Source organism: Zonotrichia leucophrys, chromosome 1A, assembly GCF_028769735.1.
Source record: "Zonotrichia leucophrys gambelii isolate GWCS_2022_RI chromosome 1A, RI_Zleu_2.0, whole genome shotgun sequence".
NCBI lineage: Eukaryota > Metazoa > Chordata > Aves > Passeriformes > Passerellidae > Zonotrichia > Zonotrichia leucophrys.
In genome coordinates, this window is record NC_088170.1 from 8,666,824 (window position 1) to 8,683,523 (window position 16,700).

A 16,700-nucleotide genomic window follows, 5' to 3' on the forward strand; every position below is an offset into this window, starting at 1 on the left:
TACTGGCAATACCCAATTGCTAGTAAGCACTTGATGCAGCTATCAAGCTATTGTCACTTAAAAAAACCTCACAAAACAACAAAACAATTCAGACCAAAACCAAAGAAAAAACCCTGCTGACCATCAAGCAAGTATTTTAATTACAAAAGAAAAAGTAAAATGCTTGCTACACTAGAAACTGAGATTCCTGCCACAAGAGCCTGTTGTTGGCTTATGTTCAATTTGTTGTCCACCAGAGCTCCCAAGACTTTTCTAGCACAACTGCTTCTCCAAGACACTTGTTTAAATCATGAAATCTTCAAGTTTGGAAATTCATTTTTGCTTTCTTCACTCATGCAAACAATATACTGGTGTGATATTCCATTACAACGTGCTAATAAATAATGTTATTTCTCAAATATGTAGTGTACTAAAACGCGGATCAATGGATTAAGGTCAAAATTCTCCTGAGTAATTTTGCAAGCATTCATCCTAATTTTTTTAACATGTGGACACATTTCTTAATACATATTTTCAAAAAGAAAGATGTTTCAATTACTTTAAAAGTTTAACAATCTTTTGTCCAACTGAAAAATGCAAATTTTGTTTTATGCACAAGTTGTCTTACAAACATCTTGTAAGTAAACTGAGAGATTGTAACATTTCATATACATGTTCAATACTTTCTCAAAAATTTTTGATTGCCCAAAGTAATTCTATGCAATGAATATGGCCCATGGTAGGGGGTTTAGAAATAAATGGTTTTTAAGACCCCTTCCAACCCAAAACATTCAAAGATTCTATGATCTTAATGGGTACAAAACTACAAAACATTGGGACCCAACTTTCTGGTGCCATGAATTTATCTGCAGTGTTCCCAACAGGAATATTCTTTTGCTCATTGTGAAATGAAAATTTTGGTTCATGAAAACCACCAACAGTAGTGGCCATCACAATTTGCTCACTGAAATATATCACCAGAAAGCTAATAATCAATTTTTTTAAATCACTTGGTTTTGGTAAAAATAATTGCCAAGCATTTCAAGCACCACTGGCAGATCATGAGTAGAGGTTAATTTCTAATGTTATAATGGCATCTTTTGAGGATTAGATGCAAGAACCTTAGTTTATAGTACACCAAATAGTTTACTTTTTCTTTTGTAATTAAAATATTTGCTAAATGGTTAACAGGGTTTTGTGCTGGATGGGTTTTTTTTGAAGTGGCAATATCTTGATAGCTGCATCAATGAAAGATTTTCCCTCTAAAAACAGTAAGAGTTGCTAGCATTTAGAACCTGCTTAGTAATTTCTGGGTTTGCCCAAAAAACCATTTTTAAAAATTAATCATTAGGGGTGTCTTTTTCACTCATTTTCCCTGTGTGACAATGTAATTTATGAATACCAGAAGTCTCCAATGCTACTTGTAATTCTTTGCTTGACAGGAGGTTTCTCTGATACACTTGCACATTAGCAAACATTTACCTATTTTCAGTAAAAATATCTCGTCAAACTATCTTTTTATGGTCTTAATTAAACTCTTGCATAGCAGCTTAACTACTTGGAAGTGTTTCAAGTGGAAAAACAAACTCTAGTATATGAAAGAATAATCAGGATCAGAATACTGATCATCTATTTGCTTGACAGTCATTCTAATGATGTTATCCCCTCAAAAAGGACCACGTGGTTAAATATTCTCCCTAAAATTTAGCGTGAAGAGATGGCAAAAGGTGTCTTCATTGAGGAAAGAGAAGTGGGACAGGAACACGTGTTCCTTTTAGCTCTGTAATGTCAAGCTCAGTCTTTGACTATATGTAGACATGGATATGACATTCCTGGCGGTGCAATGGCCCAGCGCTGCTGGATTACTGCTGGAGAAAGGAATGGTCAGTCCCCTCTGACTGCCAGTGGAAGGAATGCCATTCCCTGGCTAAGAGCTGTCCAACAGGGATGGCTGCAGCCACCTCTGCTGACAAAGTCCAGGTCTCACAAAAAGGTGCTCACTTTTTACAACGAGAACTAATTGAGGGTTTTTTTTTTCTTCCAGAACCTTTCTGGCTGTTTGCCTGAGTCTGTCTCAAACATAACAAATTCATAGGTGGTTATAAATAACTCTGGGATTGCATTCAGACGCTCAGTCTGAAGATTTTTAGGTCTTACCACAAGCTATTTTTAACAGTGGATATTAAGACACCCATAAGGAATTACATGCTAAAATGCTGAACAATCTCAGGCAGTACCTGGTTCCAGCAAGTTTGGTCAGAGAGGATTCCAGGACTGAATAATGTGGCACTGCATCTGGTACAGCTACTGCACTAGAGTCATGATTGCACAGTAGGACAGACAATTCCAAGCAGCTGCTCCAAAACAATAGTATTTGTCCTTCTTTGGGGCTCCAGCTCGTCCCCTGAGTAACTGGAATAGTTGCTCATGCAAGTTCTCTGTAATATTTTACACCCACCTTTTTAGCTGTTGGATCATTTACCTGGCATTTCTGAGATTCTAGAATTTCTGAGATTCAGCTCTGGGTTTCCACAGCTTAGAAGTAACTGCGCCAGTTCCTGCTTAAGGGAAGTTCAGGATGTTCCTAGATTACTTAATGTCTGTTTCAAGTCATTACTACTAACAGCAAACTTATTATTATAAATTTTCTCAGTAATTTTAGCAAAATATTTATAAACAACCAAAATTCCTATGATAAAGCTTTATCTTTCAAATATAGGTACTCTGAGTAGAGGTACTAAATGTAAGGAAGTGGCACGATTTAACTCTCATTTCTTGAGTTAGTCTCCACAAAACTGCATCGATAGAACAAATCCAGTAGTGCTGCAAAGCCTGTCATTTTCTTTTCAAGTATTTATTAAAAATTAAAATAAATGCAGAAGAACAGCAACACAGCAAAAACTTAAAGAGGAGCAAAATCTTTTGGTCCATTGAATTTCTCTGCTACTGGACATTAAAGCACAACATATGCTTAACTTCATGTATTTTGGCAACATTGTGGAGAAGATACTGCTGATGTTATAAATAAAGTTGTGTTTCAATCCTATCCATAGAAGACTTGAATACTGAAGCTCGAAGGAAGCCAAGTGTGAAAAGAGAATTATTTTCAAGTGGCAATACTTTTGTCCTCCAAAACGATTTCTTCTGGGAGTTCTTACCCTAGGTGTTGAGAGAATTTATGGACCTTGTTTGTCCACTCTTTCAATCACCCACAAAACATGTGCACAATTGCTGCCAGCTGAAGAATCCAGCCCTACTTCTTGTTGGTGAGGTCTGGCTGATTTTAAGTGCCCCAAGTATGTTCATAATGGCTTTAAACAGAACTACTTGGACATTTCCCCCACAGCTAAACCATTCTCCCAGCACTTGTGCAATTTTCTGTGGTTTTTAGGTGACCTCTTTGTGCCATATTGTTTACACTGGAGTTTCTGTGAGCTCAAATATTTATATATTTTGACATTAAATAAGGGAAGCTAAAATACTGTAAGAAATTACTACCTGAAGTAAAAGCACCGTTCATAATCGCTCTTGCAGATGTAAGCAAAAGCTGATTTAAAAAGAATTGTGCTTGTGACCCAAAAATCTGTCTTAAACCTTTTAACATGATTTCAAAAAGATGTCTCCAGTGTAGCATTGCTGCTTATATAAATGCACTTAACACATAAATCAATTAAATCAGGAAAAAAGGTAGCTGAAAAACAGATCACTGATTACAAATTCAAAAGTACTTCCAAAAGACTTAAAAACCAGCAGGATCCAATATTTAAAAAAAAACCACTCAGAAAAAGACTAAGCCACCTAGTACAGTGCTTATTTAAATGCACAAAAGCTGTGATAATTAGAGAAGGTTAGTTAGGCAGATACTACTAATTGACTGCAAGGACAGGACTGCATGACTTGAGATGGAAGGTACAGTACAACATGCTGCCAGAATGACTCTTGGTGAAGCTGCAGAAACCTTGGCATTTCTGCCAATAAACAGATTCTATAAATGGTGAAAAAAAACCCCAAACCAAAAACCAACACTTTAGAATGTGGTCTCTGGGTTCTGTCATCTAAGAGAAGAAATAGATTTTAATAGGTAGAGGAGAAACGTTACTCTATAGTGGTTTTTGTGTTAGAGCAAGAGTTATAACTGTCTACTTTTAGTAAATTTTCTTGAAAGGAAATGACAATGACTTCTATACTATGCTTTTCCTAGAAAACCCTAAAAGGCAAACAAGTATGGTATGCCTTGACTGTGGGTTTTTAGCGGGTAGAAAAGGGTGGCAGAATTTTGCTAAGCTGGATTGTGGTCTAGCAGCAAACACACTTTTTGCTTTATTGCCAGTTGTGAGGTCTGAAGTATGTGAGGAGCTTGGTAGGGTAAAAAAAAATCAGAGATTTAAGTTGAAACAGACTAAATTATCCTACACATGATGGCTACTTTCACAGTTAGTACAGCATTTTCTTCTCCTACCCTTTCAAGCTGACTGGACATTGCTCCTAATAGTGGCCACAAGAATGAGAGAGGATGTTGGTTCTTGCTGTGGAAATTATAGTTTGGCAACAAGATGAATTTGGTTCATTCTTCCCTGCTGATCACCAAACAGTGGATCATAAAGACTTTAGATTCTCTAAGGTTTGGCTGTGTTTGAAAGAAAAAAAAATAGCAGTTACCTTTCATATAAAGAATCTCACTGTCCCACACCCCATTGTCTCCATCTGCTTCAGGGTAAGAAAAGTAAATACTTCATTTTGTTGTGTTCTATCACAACTTCCCTCAGCATGGAAGTCAGCCCTGTAGGTTAATGACGGCATTTAACAGTGGTAAATCAATCCATATCTACTTTTAAAATCATGCTTGTTTAGCAGTTTTGCTTATTTCTCTACTAGGATTTAAAAAAAGCCTCCAGTCCAACAGCATTACAAACATTTTTTTCCTTTGGAAGACCCACAAATATGACTGGCTTCATACCACACAAAAATGCTCAAATGAAGGGGGGTATCACCCACCTATTTATAACTACCCAGTGCTACCATGTAAGGCTGAATGAATTAAAAAAAAAAATAAAAGTTCCAGAACAGACAGGAATCTCTATAAACTCTGCTCTCTAGGAGACAAAACAATAACATTCAGCCAAAATTAAGATGTTTTTTGGTCTTGGATTGTTTCAAACTATTTTGGGTGCAATTATGCTGGACCTTCTGTTTTTCAGTATTATGAAAGGTCTTTTTCATATTTCATAAAGCTTTAGAGAGAAACATAGTTTAAAGCTGAGTACAGCTAAAAAATATAAACAATCAACTTTTTTGCTATTTACTACATGCAACCTTAAGCCAAAATACAAGCCTCCCATACAACTTCTTCCTGATTCCTTCTAAAAGCTGTAATCAGTGTATAATTTGCAATGTCTTTCCTCTTCTTGCTTTTTTCTCTACTTGCTGAATTTGCACTTAATAAATTGTCCACTTCAAGGAATGAGTCTGAGGCTGAGACAAATGGATTTTCTTCTTTCCATTTTGCTTCTCTGCCCTTCTGTTTCCCAAAATACAGTGGCTGTTGAGAATCAATTCTACTTTGGAAAAAAATGACAACAATTTATACAGACAGTCTGACCAAAGTGAGGTATTCAATGAAATGCAGTGCAGGACAGTAATAAAATTTTGGCTCTATTTCCTCAGGGTGTGCTACAAGAAATACTCCTAAAATATAAGGGGCATTATCCAGAGAGATTTTCAAAGTGAGCTCATGGGTGCCTTGAGACAGGTCAGATGAAGAAAAAGTTGAAGTAGATTCACCAAGAGCAGCTTATTTCAAGGACTACAGTGCGGCAAATCAGTAGAGAAGATAGGAAAACAATTATCAAAAAAAACCCCAAAAAACCATCAAACCCCAAGGAAACCAAAAATACAGATATTTTGAAAACTATAGCCTTAAAAAAACCCAATAAATAAGTAAACAAAAAATCCCAACCAGAGATAGAGGCCTGTGTTAAAAAGATCTAAACTGTGTGGAAGAGATGTTGAAATGGATTTTTGGACAAGCTACATATAATCATTCACAAAAAACCCTTAATATTTGAATTCTTTCTTGGAACAGTTCTAGTATACTAGGCACACTTCCTCTTGTGCTCCTGTTATTTAAATTAAGGATAGAAGATACAAAATTAATGCAGCCGTTTCAGTGGAAAAATCAAAACAAAAGTGCTTTCATTTTTCTCATCTACCAAGTTCTGACATGGAAAAAAAGTAAGAGAAATCTGATATTGGTCATAAAAAATTAAATTAAATCAGGAATAATAGTAATAATAATAACAATAATAATAATAATAATTGTAACAAGGAATACATTTACTTCTATTACATTTCAAAATGGGGAAAATAAGCTAATTAGAGGAGGACTCTACATTTTGAGTGGACATTTTTCATTAGATAAGAAGGAAAGTGTAAAGTTACGTGTGTTAAATAATAATTTTCACAACCCAAAAGGCACAGCTTTGCTTTAAAGACAGAGTGAAATTGTAATTATCTAATTTGGCTTGGTAAGAGCTACTTTTTCTTGGCTTTTTGCCCAGAGTACATTTATCCCTTCTTTAAAAAACAGTATAGCAAATTCTAAAACAGAAAAGGAACACGTTAGAGAGACAATACAAGAACACATTGATGATAAATAACATACTTGTGGATTACTGCCTTCAGTAATCCAAATTTACATTAATCTGTACAAAGAGAATAATATAGTAAAATTTGATAGTAAAAATAAGTGAAATCTTCAATTTATTGACAAAACAAGAGCAGGCACTGCAGGCCTCAGAGCAGGTTTGAACACCACCCTGGAAAGAACCTCCCGAAGTCCTGAGAATCTAAACATTCACTTTTAGCATTACAGAAACCAAACAAATAACTACTGACTAAAACTTCAAAAAACCTATTCAACGTACCAACATTAATATAGAATATTGAGAAGGTGTTTTTAGGGAGATTTTTCTCCCCTTTACATCCAAGAAGATATTCTACCATCTGACTGACTGATATAAGGGTCTTTAGTGGGGTAACGCTGCAGTAGAAGATTAACTAATGCTGAGAACAAGTCCTTAATTGCTGTTTTTGTCTGCTGAGTATGAATGATTTCAGAAACTTCTATCAAACTGTCAAATTTTATAATGCTCAGCACACAGGCACAAGTTTTTTTTCCCATGGTGTATCTTAGAAGAAGCCTGATAAAGTTGTATGCTATTTACCCCTCCAAAAAATCATGTCCTATAGCTACCTTCAGGAACACTGCAATCAGGTATAATGGGACACAAAACCTACACTGTAATATCTCTTCATTTTAATAATGTTTTTGTGAGGCCCTGGCACAGGTTGCCCAGAAAAGCTTTGGCTGTCCCATCCCTGGAAATGTCCAAAGCCAGGCTGGACAGGGCTTGGAGCAACCTGGGGTAATGGAAAGATGTCCCTGCCCATTTGGAAGCCAAACCAGTCTGTAATTCTGTGATCTTATGTTTCTTCGTGTAGTATGGAACAGGAAACTGCTGCAAGGTACTGCTCCAGTGGCATAATGTTACATCTTTTTCATTCTATGACCTTTAATGTACTGTTCATTAAGTAACTTTCTACTTGATACTGACACAGTTCTGTTCACAAAAAAGGTTCAGTAGTGAAATTAACGAGTTGTTTTCCCAGTTCATCACAATGTGTCATTCACAGCTCAGCTGCCTGCCCTTCCTTTGGCCTCTTTATGCCATGTCCTCTCATAGAATGGCACTAAGGCTAATCTCCTGCCCAGCCCAGGGCTGGCGTGATCCTCACTGTCCTGTCAGTTCCTGATTCATTTCCATGCTTCTCAGCACAAGAAAGACAAGGAGAAGGGCCACAAAGGTGATGAGTGATGAGCAGGTCTGGTGAGGAGGGACTGCTGGAGCTGGGGCTGTTTATTCTGGAGAAGAGAAGACTGAGAGGGAAAGCTCATTAATGCAGATAAGTATCTCAAAGGAGTGCCAAGAGCAGGGACCAAACTCTTTCCAGTGGCACCCACTGACAGCATGAGGAGCAAAGACCATAAACTAAAACATGAGAAGTTTAATTTCAACATGAAGAAGAACTCCTTCCCATTGAGGATGGCAGAGCACTGGGACAGCTGCTCAGGGAGGGTGTGGAATCTCCCACCTTGGAAACATTCCAAACCCACTTCTGAGCCACCTGCTCTGCGTGACCCTGTCCTGGCACAGAGGTTGGACTGGATGATCTCCAGAGGTCTCTTCCAACCCTCAGGACCCCGTGATTCTGGGGTGACACTGAAGAGACACCGCTGATGCTCTGCCACTTACCGAACCCACAGTCGGGCCGGGTGAGCAAACACGGACCGGGAACCAAAGGGCAAGGGGCAGAGGCTCTATCGAGGGCCGGGGGTGATGCCGGGGTTGATTCCAGCCGTGATTCCAGCCAGATGTGGTTGATTCCAGCCGTGATTCCAGCCCTGCCCGGCAGGATCAGCGAGCGGCGGGGGCGGCCCCGAGCCCGGCCGGGATGAGCAGCAGCGCCCGGCGCTGCGGGGGCTGTTCCGGACTTCAGGAGCGCCCTAAACACAAACACAGCAGTCTAGAGAGTTTACAGAATGAATTCTGTTTATTCTCCAAAGGGCGCACAGTGGGGCTTTCCACAAACCACGCTCAGGTGGTAACAACTCGCAATCTTTTGTAAAGCAAAACTCACATGGTGGACCCGCCTATCTAATCCACGCTCTCCGCCTACCTAATGCATATTTATCCGGTGATGCAATCTTACGCAATGCTACAAACACAAGGTTGTTTCCTTCATTAAGCAACCCGTATTGTAGAAGTTATCTGACGCCATCAGTTGCGTTTACACAAGGTGAGACAGCCCAGCCTGGGGACAGACAATTCCGCTCGGAGGCATCAAGGTGACCTGGGCCGCGGGGAGCGGGGGGGCGGCCGGATCCACATCCGGGTGAGGCCGCGCCGGCGGGGAGCGGGGACGGGCCGGGGCAGGAGCGGGGCTGGTCCCGGCTGGCTCTGAGCCCTGCCAGCCCCGGTCCGAGCCGGGTCATAGCCCCGCCAGCCCCGGGTCACAGCCAGGAGCTGCGCTGGCCGAGCGGGCGGCAGAGCCCGGCCGGAGCGTGGCCGCAGGGATGGGCCCTTCGAGGTCCGGCTCCACCTGCCGCCATTCTCCTGCCTCCAGCTGCTGCAGCTTCATCTGTTCCCTACTGCCTCCACCTGCTTCCATCTGCCTTCACTTGCCCTCACCTGTCTCCTCCTGCCAACACCTGCCTTCTCCTGCCTTTTCCTACTTGCACCTGCCTTCTCTTTCCTTCATCTGCCCCCTCACCTGCCTGCCCTGTGGAGCCCTCCCTGTGCCGCAGCACTGACATCGCGTGTGGCGCTGGTGATGCCCTTAATGATGGGCATGTGAAAAACGCCAATCACTTGTTTTTAAAACTGTAAAAGTTTCGTAGTAATAAAATGGTTATAAAAATAGGAATACAATTAGAGTAATAATAATTTGGACAGTTTGAATTAGGACAGTATGAGACAATAGAGACAAAGAGTTATGGATGTCCGGGTACCTTTTTCTGGGCAGCACAAGCCCGAAAAAAGACACCCGTTAACAAAGGATTAACCCTTAAAAACAATAGCCTGTTGCATGTTCATACACTTCATACATGATGCATAAATTCCATTCAAACACAGGATTCTGCCTGGTCATCAACAACTTCTTCATCAGAATCCTGACAGCACCTTCGAGGCGGGAAGAAATTTGTTTCTTCTGATAAGAGGGCAATAAATTCTTTTTCTCTAAAAGATTTAGGTGTCCTCTGGCTGCTATCTCGCTGCGAGTCCTTTCTTTTTAAAAAGTATCCTACATAGCATAGTTTCTATTTTACCCTACATAGCATAGTTACTATTTTTTATAAACTAAAGCTATATTTAACACACTACTTGAGAGAATTAAAACAGCATTACTTTCTAACACAACACATATTAATTTTAATATTTGTGAAAAGCCAATTATAAAATACATGCATTTTTCACAGGGCATAAGGATCGCCCCAAAAGGGGATTTGAGAATTAGTTCAGAGGTGCAGCAAGGGCCTGCCTTCCTTCCCTGCGTCTTCCTTCTCTGCACCAGAAAATTATTGTCCCTTGTCAATGGGAGAACCCTTGGAGTAGTTCTCTAGCCCAGAGGTTTGGAAATCCTGGCTATGAGTTCTTTGTTCATCTGCTTCCAAGACCAGACTGTACATGGCCAAGTTTTCAAACATTGTCCAGAATCTTTCAGTTGTGAAATACCCTGCGTGATTTTTCAGAGGTGCGTGGGCGCCTAGTATCTGTTACTGTAAACGGAGTTAGGTGTTGAAGTATTCCTGAAAATCTCTCAGAATCTTCAGGCATCTAAACCACTTTCTGTAAATCTGCTCTTTAAATATTTTAGGAATTTTGAGGCTTCTGATCTGTGTAACAGGGTTGACTGTGTCCTCTTGATTCCTCAGCGCCCGAGCCCACCCTTCTGCTCTGGGATATTGTCATGCTGAGCTCTGCCTGCGGCTTTGGTTCTTGTCAGTAGACTCTAGTTTATTTCATAAACAGTTTTTCTTTTCTCTCCTAGCAATTCTTTTTGCCAGTCAATTGCACACTGTGAATGCATCTTTTGCCACCTTCCTACAGCAATTTAGGAATTACGGGTAGTGTTTGTCGCAGTGCTTGAACACCTGTTTCAGCAGACCTGTTTATATAGTTTCTGTTCTCAGCACTTCCTGGCTGTTTGCCTTTCTGTTCTTCAGATTTTGCTCTTCCACATATTTTTTTTGAATATATGACCACGATCTGAGTGCCTCCACATCCATGGCTTGACTGTCTAGAGTAAATATTGATGCAAGTGTTGTAATTACTTCCTTGTTTTTCCTTCAGGGGCTCTCAGTTTCTCACTCCCTAGTTCTGGAAGCAGACTGCTGACCATCCTCAAACACAGACTGCAGGGCAGACAGTGTCTGTTGAGTGCAGTAGTGACCCTCATGCTGGTAGGACCTGAAAGAAGAAAATCACAGTAGCGTTCAAACAGGTGATGCTTGGAAGCTCAAAGAAGGGTAGATAATCCCAGAGCCTTTTCTCAGAGCTTCTTAAAGAGATTCTTTAGAGTATTTTGAAGACAATTAAGTACAGGAGATAAGTTTCTGTGCTCTGTGCCTCAATGTGTCAGTGTGAATTGTTCCACCAGTAACACTTTTTGCTGTTAGTCTGGGACACTGAAGCTGAAATGGTGTTTTAGCTCAACTGAGGGCGTGGCTGGGTCAAGTGCACACCAGATTGAGACAATTGGCATTAAAATAGGGTCTGTTGCCTTTGGATTTGTTTTCATCCAGATCTCTCTCTGACCATTGTTATAATTAAGTTTAAGGCTTCCTACCAGTTTGATTCTACCTGGAGTGGTTGAAAACTGAGTGTACCAGATGACACATTGCTTCTGTTGTATTCACACAGAAACCTCCATGAGGATTTGGAGACACAGTGATCACTCCCAGTGCAGTTTTAGTCCTTTTACAATTGATTAGGAGCTCCTTGGCTGTTTTCTTCATGTCTTTGAAAACAACCATGGGCTGTTAGGCCAGCTCCTTCACATTTCTTTCCAAGTGACACAGCTACTGCCAGAGCTTGGTGAAGAGTATCTGCTGTCTTGGTACTGTTAGCTGCTTCTGTGGTGTCAGGCTGATGGCAACCACACAGATTTAGAGATGCCAAGATGCAGCTATGCTATGAAGCATATTTCTGCTCCACAGGAACAGCTGAATTGTAATCTTAAGAGCAGTAACTCCCCAAATCTTTATGGAGCTCTGAGACAGATAGCTAAGCGTGTGTCTCTCTGAGGGCTTGGCTGGAAACCCAGCTTCCAGGAAAGCTTGCAACACCAAATGGGAAAAGGTCTGTGGTATGATGGAAACACACTTTCTGTGAGTCCTTAAATGTACGGTTCACAGTGCCTTCCTGCCCATGTTCAGGTACTGGAGGTGTGGTTTGTGTGTGCAGGGCCCCATGTCCTCATGTGTGGTGGGATCTGCTGCTGTCCATCTGTCCAGTGCTTCATGCTCAAGTGCCCCTACAGGGAAGTTCTTTCTGCTCAAGGAAAATGAATTTGGTTATAATAACGACACAGAAAAAATCTTGTTAAACCAGTTTTGATACTCAGAACTTTTACAGCTGGGTTTTGTTTGTTTGTTTCCTTGCTTGCTTGCTTGCTGTTTGGCTTTCCCCTCCCTACACTCCAAGTCTCAGGCTACAGACTCTAAATTTTAAGTCATGTGGACTGAATCTACTTTTAAGCGCAGTGTAAGTGGTAGATCATCTGAAAAGTGTTTCAAGGTGACTTTCAAGCACTGTATTTTAACATCTGTTATGCTTCATTACTTCGTTACTTTGACATTTATCAATGCAAGAATACATCAGAAATTCAAAGCGCAGGACTTGTTTTTTCTACCTCACACTTCTAAAGACTTGAGAATTATGTGGAAATAACCCCTGCTAGTGTTAGTAAAAATAAATACCTTAAATTTGAAGGTTGGATTTATCTTTTCTGATAAAGCCTCTTGCAACCCTAATCTTCCCTCATTACTTTGCATCCTTTAAGCAAAGGTATCTGCTCTCTAGACCTGAGTCTTAAGAAGTAGTATTATTTTTACACATAAAAATCAAGTGCTTTGTAATTTTCTTAATGTAGAATTATATTATCTAAACTTTCTTGGTATGCAGTAGGATTTATATTACTTTATCCTGAAGAGTTGGGATTGACCAGTGTGAAGAATTTTGCTTGTCTGACATAGCAGGCTTTTTTTCCTTTTCATTGTTCAGTTGGCAGATTTATTTTAGGTGTGACTGAAATGAATTCTGGGGGTTCTGTCCACTCTTTCAATTAAACCATTAAAATTGTAAATTCCATTCTAGGGAGTGGTTGGAGAAACAGAATTGTGCACCCATAAATTTCTTTCTAAGTAATCACAGAGGACTTTCTGAATTAAGAAAAAGTGAATTAAGTTTTTTTACTTACACATACAAGTGGCAATGGATGTTCCTCAAGTGGTTTTCAGGGATGTACTTTTTATTGAGTTTTTCTGCAGTTTCCCATCAGATTTATGTGACATCTGTGTCTGCCTTAAGTATGTTGACTCTCATGAGGCTGAAATTTCCTGTGATCACCTTGTTACAGACACTGCCTAGTAAATGCTCCCACGCTTTGAATCACAGCTAGAGGAATGGGCATAATATATATAAAGTTATTTTGGATCCTCAGAAAGAGAAATATTTATCATAACTATATAATGCCCTTAAGAAAAAAGCAGGTGCTTGTATTTGTCATTGGAATGATAAAAATTCATTCATTTGAATGTCTTTCAAGGAAGAATTTGGAAATGGATTTAGCTTAAAAATATGTCTTGTGTTATATTTGCAAAAATTCTTAAGTTTTAGTTTTAAGAAAATCAAGTGTGTCTAAACTGTAGTGCTAGTTTAGTAAAAAAAAAAAAAAAAAAAACAAAAAAAACCAAACAACTCACCTAACAAAAAACCCCTAAAATCTCAGGCAGTTTGTAGAACTCTGAGGTCTTTCAAAACCTTCCACTCAGTGAAAATGATATAGTGCTAAATCCTGATTTTTAGGGCTCCCATGAACAACTGTGGTGAGTTTTAGAATGTAGAGTTTTCACCTGTTCAGCATTTTCCTTGCCTTTCCTTGATGAAAGGACCAAATTTGAACCTCTTTATCTGATAACATATGGCATCATAATACTCAAATATGAAATAGTCAGGCAAGTCTTCACTTGCAGTGAAACATAGGTCAGGTTCAGACCCATTCAGACCCGTTCTTCCATAGACTCCAGGAATATTCCTCTCATTTTAGTGCAGTCCCGGAAAAGATGGCAAATTTTTGTGCGCATACATAAATTGATTTTAGGGGCTTGTGCAACAGTAATGGTTGGAGCTGTTTGTTTCCTTTGAGAAAAAGTAAGTAAAATATTTAATGGTGGTAGCAGAGGTGGTTCCAAATGGAGACTTTTGCTTCTCTTCATCTTTCCTCTGGCTGTAGCAGATCAAACAAAGCAATCTCTGCTGGAGGGTAGGTTGCTTGCAGGAATAAATACAGTTGGAATCTGGCATAAGGGCTGACAGTATTTAAAACTTGGTATCTTTGGAAATGAAGGATTTAGGGTGTGCAAGCACGTTTTGAATTGCAAAACATCCAAACTCAAATTATTCCAGTGAGCAAACTAGTAATTTCAAGACTGTAGGATCTGTTAGGATCTGTTACTAGAGCTGTTGCTTTTCCTTCAACAAAGGACTTAAAAAAGGGACTTAATGTGCTGTGTTATTTACAGAAAAGCAGTTCACAGGGACGTTGCTATCAGTGTTTGAGCATGCTGGCTGATTGATTTTTGTTTCTGTACATACTGGAGAATTACACTCTGGCCATGAACCGTGGCATTCATAAGAGCTCTCAGCACAGCCACCCTAAACCACTGCATCTTTTGATCTGAGTAGAAGATGAAAAAGTCACAAATGGCAATCATCTCTTTCAAGTGACAGCGAGTGTGTATGAAAATGGAGTGGAAATTCCATACTTCAGTATGGATATGATAGAAGGCATGTCCTGTGAGGAGCTGCCAGACAAACTTTGGGTCTGTCCAGTTTGGAGAGAGGGAGGCTGAGGGTGCCCTCTGTGGGTGAGGGTGGCCAGGCAGGGCAGAGGCTTCCAGGTCGGTGCCCCAGGCGTGTCCATGTCCCAGAGACACTTGGACAATGCCCTTCCTAATGTTCTCTGACTCTTGGTGAGAGCTCAGGCTGATGGACCAGATGGTTGTTGTAGGTCTGTTGTAGCCGGAACTATTCTGTTCTGTGAGCACTCTGGGGAGGGGATGCAGCTGTGGGAGAGGATATTGAATAAATACTAGCTGAAAGGGATGACAGATGCTTGCCCTAAGCTGTGGACATTTCAAGAAAATCACTGCTGTAGACATCCTTACTGGTGCACATGTGCTTTTGGGCACATCAGCTGGAGGCAGAAGAAATTTGGAAGAAGGGGAACAGGTTTAGAGGTGCTTCATCAGTTACTAACCATGCTCTTAAAAAGAGAATATAATCTGAAGCAAAACAGGAGCTAACCTAGTGCTGGAAGTATTTTAACATTTAAAAACCCAGCTGAACAAACCCCCTTCTGTCTGGGAAGCAGAAACTAACAATCCATTACATCAATTCAAAAGCAATTTGATCTCAATATACAAGATTATAAAAGGATTCTTTGTAACAACCTTATAAACCTTAAAATTAGAAGCTCGTAAGTAATTTTGTTGTCTCCTTCCCTGGTGTTTATATTCAAGTGAAAGTGATTCCACATCAAATTTAAATATTAGCAATACAAAACTTCCAAAGGTTTAGAAATTATTTTGTTATCTAAACTTCCGTTAAATTGTAAATAAATAGAGGTACTAAATGCTATGAATTCATTCTGTGTTTCCTTAATGTTTATTCTGTGTCTCCTTAAGGTTTCTGAATAAAGTGAATGCAGGTAAGAGCTATCCAATATTCTGTGTATTGTTGCAAAAACTTGGTCTTGTAGTTCTTTATTCCTAAATACTTAGCCAGAACCCACTGCTAGAATTTTTTTATCTTGAGGTGGGTTTACAGAAAGATGGAATTGCTTTACTTTGAATTTGTTTTAGGATCCATTTCTAATAAATACCTATGTTTTCATATAAGTATCTTCTGTTTATTGCAGAACACAGTGATGTTTGGGATTTTTGAAAAATTTCTGAGGAAGAGAGACCTACAGTCAAGTTCTTTGTGCTAGGATTACTTTTTTCAAAATTTTAACAACATATTACTGTGTTACCGTTCTTGAGCTTAGTGTGTGTGTATAGAGAGAAATAAAGTGGAAATCCTGTCTCTGAGGATTGGAATTTAGTGTAGATTTAGATGGAAACCAAAATATTTTAGCATGCATTTGCCAGTTAAGCTTTTAAAAGGTCTTTCCATGGGGTGCAGCTTCTGAAATAGTCTAATAGTGAGTTTCTGAAGAGGTTTCCACACGATGCACATGCCACAGTCAGTTTGCTTTTAGTTCACAAACTGTGAAAAGTCAGTATCTTGGCCTGATCCACTACAGACTGAAGAAAAGTTGTACTTATTTGAAATCATGGAATTGTTAAGGTTGGAAAAGACCTTCAAGATGGTCGGGTCCAACCATTAATCTCACACTGCCAAGTTCACCACTAACCCATGTCCCCAGGTGCCATATCCAAGTCTTTCTAATGCCTCCAGGGTTGGTGGCTCCAGCACTGCCCTGGGCAGCCTTTTCCAGTGCTTGACCACCCTTTTGTGGAAGATTTTTTTTCCCCAGTATTCCATCTAAACATCTCCTGGTGAAGACGCTCTTTCCCCTTTTCCTGTCCCTTGTTCCCTGGGAGCAGAGCCTGACCCCCATCTGGCTGCGCTCTCCTGAGTTGTGGAGAGCCAGAAGGTCCTCCCCAAGCATCCTTTTCTCCAGACCAAACATTCCCAACTCCCTCAGCCACTCTGTTCACAATTCCCTGGGCCTGTTCAACCAGCCATTTATTTTACCCAGCAAAGAGTGCTCAAGTTCAAGCCAGGAGCAGCCAGTTTCTCCAGGTGAAGACATTGGAAAAAGATAAGTTCTACTAAAGTCCAGGTAAAAAGAAATCCAAAGCCTTTCCCTCATCC

The 16,700-nt window shown here is 40.0% G+C and overlaps 1 protein-coding gene across 2 annotated transcripts in view; it reads left to right on the top strand.

Annotated features, from left to right (window-relative positions):
- Window positions 1–8,564: 8,564 nt before the first annotated feature.
- CCDC91 (coiled-coil domain containing 91) overlaps window positions 8,565–16,700 on the top strand; it is a 113,243-nt gene continuing 105,107 nt past the window's right edge. Inside the window, exon 1 of one of the 2 annotated variants that reach the window (XM_064730407.1) lies at window positions 8,565–8,884. The gene's annotated coding sequence lies outside the window, so the exon portion shown is untranslated. The remainder of the gene's footprint in view (window positions 8,885–16,700) is intronic. The other variant, XM_064730398.1, reaches the window with a different exon arrangement.